The 14,620-nt window shown below is 42.4% G+C and overlaps 1 long non-coding RNA gene across 1 annotated transcript; it reads left to right on the top strand.

Annotated features, from left to right (window-relative positions):
• Positions 1–747: 747 nt before the first annotated feature.
• Positions 748–14,182, top strand: LOC128430670 (uncharacterized). Its single transcript, XR_008334035.1, has 3 exons — positions 748–878; positions 2,961–3,157; positions 13,857–14,182. It is a non-coding gene; the product is annotated as an uncharacterized LOC128430670 (long non-coding RNA).
• The last annotated feature ends 438 nt before the right edge of the window (positions 14,183–14,620 follow it).

Raw genomic sequence — 14,620 nt, 5'->3', positions numbered from 1 at the left:
GGGTGGGGAGGGGGGGGCTCCCAGCTGTCATTAGATCCCTGTGCAGCCTGCCCTGTGTAGTGTGTGGCTGCTCCTGATTAGCAGCTTTATTCTTTCTTTTTTAATTTACATCAAAATCAAGTTGCATTTGTTTGTAATATATATCTGATGAGAAGGGGAGATAACTTTGTTAGATTTGTTTAATAGTGCTGCTTACAACAGAGCCTTGGGGCCCTTTTGAAGAAAAGAAAATTCAAAGTTTACTAGAACAAAGTCATATTTTAGGTAACGTCTCATTCTGCATGGGGAATATGAGAAGATAAGTCTGGATTTTGAGCTTCTTGTTAAGTTTTGCTTCACAACTGCATGCAAATATTGTAATACCGGGTTTTCTGACACATCAGCACCGAGTTAGGCTTAATAATCAGGACTTGTGTAAGAAAGTCCTGTTTCTTAAGCTCGTGTGGAGCAAGATTGTGCAAGAAAGACCCACACAGACTGGAAGGGAATGGATGACTGCAAAGTTATGGTTGGTTAGTTCTCCATGATATTCAAAAAAGGGTTTCATAGTTTCACAGTGAGTTTGTGAAGTGAAACTCTGTCAACGGGTTCTTCTTCTTATTTGTTCTCCTTAACTCTTACTAATACTACTAAGATGTACCTCAACGTGGCCTTAATGCTCTGCCGTAGCAACTGCATGATTTGGTGCAGTTGCAAAAAAACAAAAAAACCCAGATTGCAAGTGTTCAGACTACCTGTCAAAATCAATATTACCGCATGCTGTGGCTCCAGCAATGGAGCGGAGCAGCACAGTCTGTGGAAATAGAAGCTTCTACATTTTTGGTTTTGGTCCAGGTGAAGCTTTCCTCATCCAGACAGAGGACGAGACTGGATTACAGGTGAGAGTATAGATTTTTTTTTTTTTATTTCCATCAAGGCTCCACAGGCAGTGACATGAGCCGATGTATGTCATGATTCCAAGTGAAATAACTGTCATAGACTGTTTGCACAATGTCCCCCCTCTCAGCACCCTGCAACTTTACCTCCTCCACAGCTGTTCAGTTTTTCCTTGGAAGCGCAGCATTGTTTTGGCTGGAATTCATTCATTTATTCACTTTGAAGAATGTGGGATTTGTAACCATAGTGAGAGTGCAGCAGCAAGACGAACACACGGGTGAAAAGTGGAGAGGTAGTCGTAAATTTGGAAATATTTGAAAGTCAAGAGTCCAGTTCGACCCCAACACACCCCTCCCAACTCTTTATTCATAGAGTTTAGCTAATTTGCTCAATAAACATTGAGTTGAAAAAAGAGCAGAGCTGGAACGGCACTCAGCACATGACTCCACCGAGGCCAAAGAGTTCACTTGAATTCCAAACATCAAGTTCAATTGGACATAGTTCTAAAACTATTGAAGACACATAAGCTGTTGATTTCCTGCTGAATTTACATTATCCCTGCTGTACATTGGTGGTAGTGACAGGTTTGTAGCCCAATTTCTTATAATACTGCGGCTGAAAAAAACCTACCCCCCCCCCCCCCCCCCCCCCCCCCATGAAACTACTTGATTTTTACTTGGATCTGCACCAAAATGCACACACTCACAGATTTGACACTTGACTGTTGTTCTTTTTTTCAAGTAGAGCCATCAATTATTTCCCGGTGAAAAATAAAAAAACAACAATCTGTATGATTGACGGTAACCAGCCCTTTGTCCAGATCCAAGCGGAAAATTGAATGGGTTTGTTTTGGCCTATTTCCTATTCTGCCAAGTTTCTTGTAAATCCATTAAGTAGTTTTGTCACATTCCTGCTAACAATCAATTAACCAACAAACAAACAACCGGACCGGGATGAAAACAACCTCTTTTCTTGAGGTAAAAGTACTGTAATCAGGCCTCAAAGTATTGACTCTACCACCAAAGTCCCAGAATAGATATGGATTTTACAGAATAACGTACAAAAATGTTGCTGCTGCATAGAAAATCTCTATTATATGAATGTGTAATCAAGATGTGCAGCAGCAGATCATTAGTCTGGTAATTCCGATGATCAACGGTGTCAGTGCTCTTCCGTCTTAAAAGCCGGATGTGTCAGCGGTGATTACACTGACTCTCATGGCTGCCGTCTTGCCATGGAATTGATCTGTTTTCATTGTGGTTCCTCTGTGAGTAATACAATTTGTTTTTCTTATCTGGATTTACACTCCTGGAACCGGGCATCTGATTTATGCATTGACCCTGGAGAGGAGGTCCATAAATTACAAAAACAGAGCTGGAGAGATACATTTCACATCCTCCTCGTTGAAATGTAGGTACATACAGTATAGGGGATGAGTGACACGTTGAGCTGGTTGCATGGAGAATCAAGATGTGTTCTTTGGCTGTTCATATAAAAGCTGTAGTTAACAGACATATGGAAAATTAGTGTGTAGGATTTAGTGGAATCTAATGGTGATGTCGCAGATTGCAACCAAATGAATACCCCTCACTTGATGCTCCTCTACAAAGCATGCAGACCTTCATGTAACATTAAAACACAATAGGTTTAATATTCGGTTTATCTGTTCTGAGGATAGAGTCAATAGAATCCCCCAAATCCTACACACTGGTCCTTTAAGATGAGTATGGACTGGACTATTTGCGCACACGTAACAGACTGCACGGTTCTGTCTTTGTGTATCACAAACCAAAAACGTGGATGTTTGGACCACGATTGCGGTTCGGGAATCGTTATAAGACATGCATAAGGAATACAGATGAAATTTGTGGCTTCCTGACATCAATTCGAGGAAGATAAGGTGGGTCATCTTCAGAAAGCCTTGCTGTGGACTACTCCAGGCATGTCCAACATGGACACAACCACTTTGACAACCCCAGAACGAGCTTGTGTTTACAGGTGCAGGTAGAATATGCACTTTTATGAAGGTGAATTCATGAACAGCCCTACAGTACGCACCTAAATATTGTGTTGTTGACTCACAGTTGAAGCAGCAGCAGCTTCAACCTGGCGCTGCTCTGTAACCAACCGTAGAAGCACGATCCCATTGCTGTATAAAGAGGCCTGCTGTGAGCCAATGAACTGGGCAGGAGGTGTTTGGGGTGGGGGCCTGCACGGTGCGCTTGTGAAAGACCCTCGCATGCTACAACTCCAAGAGGTCCTGGAATAGCATGCAGGCACGGTACGTGCACAAACACACCCAGAAACCCTGTGGTAGTGAAACATGAATATATTATCTGGGTGAGAAGCAAAGTTGACAGGTCGGAGCGTCCAGAGCAAACACCGAGCGAGAGAGAGTCTCCAGCATGTCTACGCATGTTTCCAGAATGAGCAAATGTATGAATCATTGCAGTGCATGCTAGAATGAAATGAAATCTGTCCTCCCGCTTTTGTGGGACAATAATTGAGACTAATCCAATTCACAAATAAACGAGCAGCATTTGTTGGGGGAGGTAGAAGTCCTGAGTCAGGCTCTTTACAAGGCGGCCGGATATGACTCTCAAGCTCCTTGACATCCTTGAGGAGATGCGTGACCTCATCCCAAGTCACTGCTCACCATACCCAGCCCACTGTTACAATGCTTTGATGCAGGATATGAAGATCTAAAACAGGGATTGCAGGCCACAGAGCATAAAAAACCCAAAGGCACTCGCTCCCAATGCACGCCAGCCACCCCTCCTCAAGGAAAGTCTTTGTCTTTTTGGACAGTTGGGTAAAACAGCAGGAAACATGCCACACAGATTGTTGCCAAACCCCCACTTCCCCATTCTACCCAGCCTCAGCTCAACACACGGGCAAGACACACGGTGTAGAGGTACTAGTCTGGCCTCTGCATACCCGAGATCTGTATCCTCCACAATAAATGCTTTGTTGTCGGAAAGTATGTAAGATGATGAGCGGTGGCGGACACTCAGACTGCGAAAATTAAATTCAACACAATTGCTTAACTGGAAACTTTTTAACGTAATTGAGAAATCGTCTTATACCTCGTTTACAAGGCTTCCGCAATCTCAAAGTCTTTTTCAGACCCGACCTGCCGATCCAGACCGCCTTTCACAAACGCACAACGCAGCGGGAGGTCCTCTGCACAGTCGCGTTCAGATGTGGTTCATCCAGGTGCAGCAGGCAGAGAGAGCAGGCTGAGGAGATCACGTGATTCTCTTGACAACACACAGACGGCTCTAATCGTCACAAAATCTCTAGACATCTTGATCTGTGTCTTTCTGCATTCTCAAGATTTATATACAACATGGGTGGAAAAACTAATCGCATGTGACTCTTGCAAACCTATGATAAGTAGCAGCCAGGAAGCTAGCAGTCCTCTCGTAAGTCCTAATGTTGTTCAAGACACCTATGGAGGGAGTGAAGACAAGAAGACTAACACAGCTTTCACAGATGGCCACCATAGTCTTCTTTTCCCCGTTTTTTGGGGGTCCACGCAAACATGAGAGGAGCTCTGAGGTCTCAAATCTAAAGCTACCAAGTTTATTACCATATATCACAAAGGAAACTAACTCATATTTGAGAAGCTGGAAGCAGCTACACTGTTTACTGGAAAATGGCTGACTTTGTATTTGTCCCAAGTTAAACTAGAGGATATGCTTTCACCCAAATAATTGGAGGGAAGATGACGGCAAAAAATGGCCAGCCCTCATCTATAAGAGTAGGTGGTTTAAATTGTGCGTAACAGCCACATATGAAATTGTTGCATCAAAAGACCATAAGTAAGAAGACCATCACAGAACTAGACTCTCTGTCTTCAACTAACTGCTACCAAAGGAAACACTGGCCCTGAATTAGAAACTAGAGGTGTTTGCTACATCTACAAAAAGATGTTACACTGAAATACTGATCTGTGAATCTGTGGCTTTTAGCAGGGTACTTCCATTCAGTGTTGAGCTCAGCCATGATAAACAGCAAATTACTTCATTCATCAATTGCCTTCGGGATTTATAGGGTTGCATTGTTAAAAGCTTACAGACGGAAACATGAACCTGCAATGGACTGAGCAAACAGTGGGATTCACAACCAACACTTCTGTTAAACACCCTTTTCCACAGATGGGTCCAAAAAATGTTTTAATCCTCTTTTGGAAAATGGAAAAATGTGCAAATTAGCTGTGTTTTAGTTCCATTTTAACATTGTATCGCGTTTCGTCGAGAGCTGCAACATTTCCACTCGGGCAAAAAAACTTCCTGCCAGTGTACAAGCTGTGTGTCAACATTTCCATGCTCTCCTGGAGTCACAACCAAACGCAGTGGAATGACCCCAGAGTGTAAGAAACGTCGGTGGTTTGAGTGTTGACATGGAGATTACAGATCACCCACATGATGTGTAGCACTCGGCCGGGCTCTGTTATTGTGTCAAGCATTCCACAGTGAGTTAATGGTGGGGCAGGTGGAGCCTGTGAAGCTGCAGTACAGTACTCAGTCTCTCAGTGTAGATAACCCCCCCGATCAGCAGATAGAAAGGGAATGCTAGCTATGTTGGGATTTGATTGTTGAGATGCATCATCCCCCCCCCCCCCCCCCCCCCCATTTAATAATATGACTGGCTTTGTACCCTGTTTAAAAGATAAGATAGGAATAATTAAAAATACCAACGTTTCTTTTATCAGTCTCTCCAGGTATTTGCTATATGTGAGGTCTCTCTGTAGATATTATTGAAATTAAGATATTCAATTTGATTTTATCTAACCCCAAAAATGTACCAAGATTCAACCACGACATGGAATAGTTATGAATTATTATATCTCCGGAACTTTAACACAGGCAAGTTTAGAACGGGCACTAAACTAGTTGTTTACAGTAAAAACTATGTTCCTGAGAATGCTCAGTATTCTCCCTTGCAGGCTCTCCATGCCATCCGTCTGTAGATCTGTTTCTGGATAATGCAGTGCAACTTATATTGCTTATAGTATATATACATTATAAGCAAGACCTGTTCGTTATGGTTTTCTAAAAACAATGATCAGATTATATAACAATGCTAGATGTTATCCCTTATCTGTAGCTACAGATCGGTTTCCTTCTACAACGGAACTCATACTGGGTGGCAATGATATCAAAAACACACTGTGGTTCTTTCCCACAGCGATTAGAGATTCCTCTGCACCAAAAACTGTGACGACAGATTCATCAGTTCTACAGAATTATATTTTGTAACATTGAATGCATCTCAGTAAGACAAGATGGATTCAGACATGACACAGTCAAGTCTTTGCATTTGTTTCTGTTCCTTCTTTGTTCTGTAACCACTCGTCCTGAAACACATCCAGTTGAGCTGAACATCTGGAAACGAGTCAGTCCCCCCCTTATATTAATCTTGTGAGTCAGCTGGTCTCCCTAACTGGAGGCAGTGTGATCCTTTGACCTTCCAGCAGATCCACTCCAAATAAAATGTCTGCTGGGTGTTACAAAGGCCTAATGAGCAGCAGGCTCTCCCAGTGCAGCAGAGATTAGGGAAAACAACAGCGGAGAGCCTCACAAAAAAAATTGCAGTCAAGCTCCAGCTCTAGGTTTTATTGGCCTTACTGGGCAGAGACAAGTTGTTTCGCTAACCTTTCATGTTTACCAGTCGTTTTGCTGCAATAATAACTCGCACACTTTCAGACAAAGGAAATCATTGTTGAGAGGATTACGTATCGCAGCAGGTCCTGGATAATATTTTTCTGAACAGATCAGACACTGGCAAGACACAGAGAGGTAATCAGAGGCTGATGCTTGATGTGGACGCTCGTAACGTGATCTTTAAATGATATTCACGTTATCATCTTGCATCGCTGGCCCCGCAACCCTAACCGACAGGCTTTGTCTGCATGTCAAACAGGCCCCAGCGCAGAAACCTCACCGGGCTGACAAAACAGGCCCTGTTTGTTCCTGCTCGGCTGAGTTCAAGCGCGCTATTCTCTCCAGATAGAATCGCTGTCTGTTTGGCTCCGACTGTGCACCTGAGGTGAACGGGAACGAGCATTCTCACCTGTCACCACATAGTTGGCGTTTAACAAAAAGGGGTTTGGACAGTTTCAGTGTGTGCAGACACGGTGCTAAGGCGTTTTTTCCACAGCAGACATTTTGTCATGTCAAAGCAGGAAAAGCACAGGTGTAGGTAAAGTCATTTATGATGGCAGGGCTCCATTCAGTTGAGCCAGTTTCAAGGGATAGTTCACCCAAAAACCAATCAATCATTATCTAGTCACCACTATGCCGATGAAGGGGTGGGTGAGGTCCAAACCACCTTTGGAGTTTCAGGGGTAAACAGTGATGCAGCCAAATCCAGTGCAATTGAAGTAAATGACGACCACTTCTTCAAATGTAGAAAAAAACTGGAAAAAACGAGAAAATCTTCCAAATGATCTTGTGATGTCATCCAAGTGTCCCCAAGCCCCAACATTTAACTTACACTCGAAACAGCATTCAAAAAATGTTTTAAACAACATCAAAGCAGAAAATGGCTCTGAACAAGAGAATACAAAGATCGTTTTGGTTGGTTGGAGGAACCCAGTCTCGGATATTTAGGCTAAAATGTCAAATTTACTGTAGTTGTATTGGATTTTTGGCTGCAACTCGTAAGTCAAATGTCTGCTGTCCGTATGAGCCCACTGGAAGAATAAGAGAATATATGACAAATTGTGAGGGGAAGGAGGGATCACTCTCTCCTTTTTTCTATCCTAAATTCACATTTATTTCATATTCTATTCTATTTTAAGAGGACAACCGCTCTAACCCCTGAGCCACAGCCGCCCATGTGTCATTATTTACCTTTGTGCAATCTTCTGCCTTTTCCTGTATTTCTCTTCTCAGTGTTTTTGCTTTCTTTTTATTTATACTTTTTCCCTGATTCTAAAGCACTTTGGCTCAACTCCTGTTGTTTTTAATGTGCTATAAATGAATAAATCTCACTCAACTTGACATTTTTTATGAGATTTGGAAGGAGAATGCTATGGCGCCAAAGATAATATTTATAACACTAGCAATGTTTAAAATAATAATAATTTTCATATAGTCCCTTAGCAATTAGAATCAACACAATAGATCTATAGCCTGGACTACCTGCACCCACACAATGAATGAAAGCGGTGATGGGTTTAAAACCCCAAGTGAGCACAGAGGACGGGTCAATGAGGGCAAAGTGTTGAGAAAAAAGCAACAGTCCTCTGTTCGACCCGGTCGCCGCCTCAGGCAGCAAGTGCTGAAGCTCAGGTATTCGTGCTAAGTGGAGACCCTTGTTTCATCCTTGACTTGCCGATACACAACACAACCAGAAACACGGGCCACTGAGGCCAAAAGGCGGAGCAGACAAAACAGATTGCGAGGTAGATGGAGTGATAGAGTAAAGAGGCAGAGCGGAGGTTCCTCCAAACATGGGACTCTACACGATCTGAGGGTTGGGGTCGGGGCTTCTGCCACATGTGAAGATAAAAAGGCTGCAATGAGGTGTAAGAAGAGAAAAATAAAGATGGAGGGTGTTTACGATCTAGACTTCAGACCTTTTATTGACTTACGACCATTATAAGTATAAAGTAATATAATTTTCAAAGGTACATTGACCTGTTGTCGACTACATTCCAACTCAATCTGATTCTCGTCTTCTCGACAGTTATCATCACAAAGACTGCAGAGCCTCTAGTTACTACGCAGGCTTTTATATCCTCATGTGTATGGATTCTACAATGTTTAGTTTTTTTTAGATAATGTAGATAAACTCAACATAAAGAATACTGGTCAAACACAGGAACAGTTCATTTCAGAATATGTCGTCACTTTTTTGTGTGAGCCAGAGATAGGACTAAGACCAATATCTGCCCAACCTGTAAAATCTGTGTATATAAACCACAGATATACAATTGAAGCAACTAGTCTTACATTCTTTAACGCCACTTCACACCCTCTCCATTGTCTGAATGGCAATTACTATTCAGAATTTGCACAACTGACTTGACTTTGTCTCCTTATGCAGTGATTGTGTTGTTTTTCTTTTGTCCCTCTCCTCTGTAGTGTTCTTGTTGTTAATATTGCATTTTGTGATGGTTTTTATGCATTTTTAAATTGGCTGTAATCCAATTTCCCTTGGATGGGACAAAACATTGGATTTGACTTGATTGTGCGGATCTGGCCAGCTCCACATACACCATATTGTCATTTAACTTAGGGTTAACTCAAAAAAGCGTCAATGCCATAGCATCCCTCAATATTGAGCTATGCAGCTTCAACTGGTCTCGCCGACCGTTTATTTATAACGGATCGGATGACACAGGCTACTGGGCCATAGTCTACGACAAAGCAATAAAACACAAGCAATACAGTAACTCTGGGCTCTCTGTACTAACCGACTTTAAACTTCGACTCTACTCCCGCACTCAAGGAACAATTAAAACTGATCTCCTCCTCTCCTTTAGCCAAATGCTGATTCTCTCTTTGACTCAGATCCCTCTTGTTGGCAGCTGACATGACCAGCAGCTGTCTCCGCCCTTTTTTCACGGTGAATGACACCTTTAATGTTACATAACCCCCATATACAGCTATTTTAAAGGGTTATCTTAATCCAACCCGTGCTTTGTATTTGGGAAACAACTAAAGCTGAATAATGCAACGCAGTCAAAACCAATCAGCGAACAGTACATGCCAACTTTATGCTAATCCTCTTTCTTGGAGCGATTTAGGATTAAAACATGTGGAAATCACTTTGTACACCCCAGGATGGAGGGTGTAGCTTCTGAATGACCATTGAAGGGAGGGGTGTGTTGTTTTGGTTTTCAGGTCAAATATCAACACTCATTCTTCAGAAATGCTTACCCCACCTTTAAAATAGGACAAATCAGTAGAGAAGCTTTCAGACGTCCCAATAGCTTTTCTATTACATCATCTCTTTCCAACACATCTCAGTGTTTCAATCTCCGGAAAATTATCTTCCAGTAAATCATATCATAACAAGTGCAATCGACAGCATCTTGTCTTTCCAGATACTGTGTCCTCATTACGGGATATCCAAAGAACACATCCACAGTTTTTCCTTATTAAAAAGCTAATGAAAACTCTTCACAGTGAGGTCGCTGGATTAACCAAAGGAAATGGGACCAATTGCCACCTAATTCTTTCAATTTCAGTTTTCTGTGCGCACACACACACACACATACAAGTCCATGAACCACTGCTGTACTCCGATGGAGGCAGAGGACTCAAAACCTGGACAGATTACACCAAATTTAACTCAGTGCCTTGACATGGTGAGAGAAGAGATATTCCTTAATTACGCGAGTGACTGGCATAAATGAGAGTACATGCGTGATGAGCACAAGAAGGATAGATATCATAATGCAGAACCTTGTGAGGGACGCGTAAACAGGAGTCTGATTCTTGAACCCAACCTAAATCTGACCCTTGACCCTGATACTTCTGGCCCGACGTGCACACAGAATAGTCCTCTTGTGTCAAAGAAAAACACAGGTGAGCCAACACTGGTCCCAAGCACCTTTTCATTGCTACATTATGTCATAACCAAGCAGCTGCAACTCAACACCAGTCTGAACCAGTGACCGAGCGGTGCCCAAATAGGATTTCGACTAGGATGACTGGGTAATGGATAAGTTAGTGCCTCTGTCAGGTAAATCACTTCTACCGAGGCAATGTAATATCTATTAGTGTGCGGCTCTCTTGTTATTCCGCTGTGGTTTCAGTCGGCCACGTGCACAGCTGGCCCCCAGTGCAGCCCCGGCTAGCGTAGCTGCTGCTTAATGGGTTATCCAGTTGGCTCAGGTGACTGTATCAACAAGACCTGTTTTCGCTTGGCGCACTTTCAGTAAGTGTGACCCCCACCACACCCCCCTCTCTCACCAAGGCAGGTCCCTCCAGCACACGGGAAAGTCATCGGAGTGGGTCCCAGAGTCAGGAGCCAAAGTGCACCTCTGTGAATAGCTGATGTCCTTGAGGCATTATAACGTCCACCATCAGAATCAAACCGTGAACTGTCAGGCGGATTGTTCACCCGTGAGGCCTAAGTGATGATTCTGGCATCAGGTCGGTGTTTTTCTTTGGCATAAAAGCCAGGCTTCTGATGGCCTCTTTAAAACATCGTAAAACCTTCTCTTTGTTTTTTATGCCCATCTCCCCGAAGGAATCCCCGCGAGAAAACAGGAGACTGGAAGACCGGGGACAAGACAGAAGCAGGATGCAGGTCCTAGTTTAACTACTGTGTGTGTGCCTGTCTGTGAAAGTACATAAGTTGTAAAAACTATCACTCAAAGAATAATTTTCTTTTGATTAAATTGCAATTCAGTTCAAATTTGATTTGTGTAGCAAAAAAAAAAGGATAGGTAAATATTTCAGGATGAAAAAGAGGCAAAATACATGTAGAAGATTTTTCTGTCGTGAACATATCTGACCTAGAAGAAAGAGAGAGAGAACAAACTTTTGCCAGGATGAAACCTCCAACAGAACCAGACTCGGTGTGGGCGGCCACATACTCACTGTCTGCTTCACCTTCTATATGCTTCCATTAGGAAACATTATCAGGAATCACCAAGGCCAGAAGCGTCCTCCCCAACATATTGATCTCATTTCCTGCATATGAGGCAGAAAGTAGTGTGTGGAGGGGATCCAAGGCCAGAACACAGAGTTTGGCGCTTCCTATCAGTCATTAAATCCGTTACACCACAAATGATCTGTACGATTTTCAGCTCTTTGTGTTGTGGTGCTGCCTGACCACAATGTAAGCCATCCCTCATACAGAACATGCAGGGGAGAGGTTCTGCAGGCATTCAGCCCACAGCCAAATATCATCAGACATCAAACAAGCAACTGTGTAGTTCAGTATTTGAATTTGACATTTTCAAGATGTGTTTTGGCGTTATGCGCTAAAAAACTTTGAAAAGAGGATCAACTGATCATTTTTCAAACTATATGGGAGCTAAAGTCTTTCCTTGGGAAACACCACAAGTTAATTTGGTACTGGGAAAACATTTTCACTTTCCATGACAAAGCAGTCTGATAGAAATACAAAAAGGAAAACCAGCTCAACACGGGTCTAAAGGGAGTGTGAGAATGGTGTGCTAATGATGTTAAGTACATAAAAAATAAAATACATACAAGGGAACCAAGGAGAACCTGATGATTATTATTATGAATAGCATATAATAGATATTGATCATATAATTTATCATCATGCTACTCTATGGTTACCACCTCTGTTTGTTTGACTGTTGGCAGGATTATGCAAAATCCACATGACTGATTTGAATGAAACTTGACGAAAGGCGGGGTATGAAAGAACCCACCAACTACTGAAGGGCATTTGATAAAGATTTTTTTTTCAAACTTTCTTTTATGTTGTGAGATTTTGTCAATTTCTGAAGGAGAAATGCAGAGATATAAATAAAAATGCATGTTTAGAGTGCTTATATTGATGAGCAGGGGATAACTGGTGTGGATTTGAATAATGATCTGAATGTATCTGATCTCAGGACATGTTTATGCGATGTGGTGATAAAGTGGCCAATCAGCCTGAGTGGAGGTGAGCACCCGTCTAGTTGTTTTGGCTTTTCTTGATGGAGAGGAAAAAGGTCTAATGTTCCATGATCCTTGAGTTTTTGCACAACCAATAAAAACATTTTCGGCCCCAAGAAATGTTTGTGGAACTACAACTCTGATCTGTCGGGGGGGGGGGGGTTGGCCCTCGCGCCCCAACCTTGCAGAAACAGAGGTCCACTGCTGTTGGTTTGTGTAAACGCTATTACCACATTATACATTTTTATCATTCCTGTGGCCCAGCATGGAGTTGCAAAGCTGTGCAGCCCCACTGTGTTGCTGCAAACGGTTATTTCAGGCTGTCATCAGATGTCACTCTGGTTGACAGTGTTGAGATGAGGGGCCTGGGTAAGAAAAAGTCTTCTTGTAGTTTGGACACGCCTCCTTTTCCATCTTTTCTCTGAGATTCTGCTCAGTGCAGTTTCTTACTGACTCCTTTGAGCAATCTAGCTGATGTTATAATGTACGTTTAAAAAAACTGTCTTCCTGTTTTTGAGGCTCAATAACACAGGTAGCCGCGTTTGAGTCGTATAGTTTCCACCACTCACGCCACACTTCCGACCTCTACGCACTTCCTGTCAGTGACCTGTGGTGCCCTCTGCAGGTCAAAGGTTACACCCCTGGACAGATGTCGATCAGCGAGCCTGTGGCACAAACACATTCTTTCGGCACCAGGTTCCCCAGTGTTCACTGAGCCTAAACATAAACCTGCTCTGGGTCGCACAGCAGGGGACTGGATCAGGCTGCAGATGGTAAACAAGGGTGGAAGGAAAGAAGTCAAAAAAGTCCATGCTACTGTTTGCTAGGACAAGAATGTGGTAGTGGGATAATCCCATTATAGACATATACCCATACAGCAAAGCTCCTGTAGCTTAGCTGCCCTTCAGTATCATATTTTATCAACCAAGCTGTTGAATAAACCTCTCATACACTGCAACTGTTGGGAAAATATTGCTTCACTTGCTCAATCTACTTGGTGACAAAATATTTACCCATGAAAATACAGTTTGAAACCACAGTTAAAACAACAGATTGTAGCATAAAGACATTGTGGGGGTTTCACTCTGACATGTTCAAACTCTAAATATTGTTTTTGATCAAATGTCAGGTTATACACTTACAAAACGCTGCCGACCACAAGGTGAGCGAGAGCCGGCGGCTATGAAATGCCTTTGTCTGAGGTGGCGAGACCCTTTGTGCATGTGGATTCCATACACTAGTTTGTTTTCTTATTCAGTGAACTGTAACAAGAAGAGTACATCCGCACAATGATTGAGAAGACTTATGTTGTACCACTATACTTGGACGTTAACTTTTTTTATCACTAACAGTCAGTGTGGGTTTGGTTTGCCTGTCCAGGTTACTGGGGCAACATGATGGTGCAACATGGTGGATCCAAGAAAAAGGACCTGCTCCTGATGCAGATTTGAAAAGCTCATTCTCACTACTTCCTGTCCTGCACACTGGACCTTTAGAAATGACCAAAACAGGAAGACATGACCAACCTGAACTTAAAAGAAAGGTTTAATGACAAATTTTGAAACTATTCTGTGAAGACCTACAATGTTCAGGATATATATGTCCAACTAGTCTTACTGCCCCTAGACAGAGCTGTTGTCTCAGTGCCCATATAATAAAACTGCAGCTCATTGAATTAAAACTACATCCTGTTTTGTGAAGTGTAAAGCATCTCCATTTTTCACATCAGCTGATTTTATATTTCAACTGTCTTCACTGATGTGTATACCATGATTGATGCTGGTGTTTTTTACCAATGTAGGCTGAACCCCACGGACATGTCATGCTACATCTAATCACAGCTTGGATTTAGGGTGTGGGAGTATTTGAATGCTATATAGCGATGAGTGTTTATACAATTCGATTATATTAAGCAATAAAACCACAGAGTAGGGAGAGTTCCATTCTTCCACTGTGACTTTTTTAACCCATATGAATCACTGTAATAATCCATTTACTTGAACAATATCTGTCATACAGTCCAACCTAAAGAGAGGAACGACGAGGATTGTGTAGGGAGCTCAAAAATCATAATTTTCCAATATTATATAATCCTGAAAAAGTCTCGTTTCGCATCCTGACACAATGTGATGGTAACGCTTTCA

Source organism: Pleuronectes platessa, chromosome 23 (assembly GCF_947347685.1).
Source record: "Pleuronectes platessa chromosome 23, fPlePla1.1, whole genome shotgun sequence".
Lineage (NCBI taxonomy): Eukaryota > Metazoa > Chordata > Actinopteri > Pleuronectiformes > Pleuronectidae > Pleuronectes > Pleuronectes platessa.
Note: the sequence above shows the minus strand (reverse complement) of the source record. Positions and strands in the feature narration are given on the sequence as shown.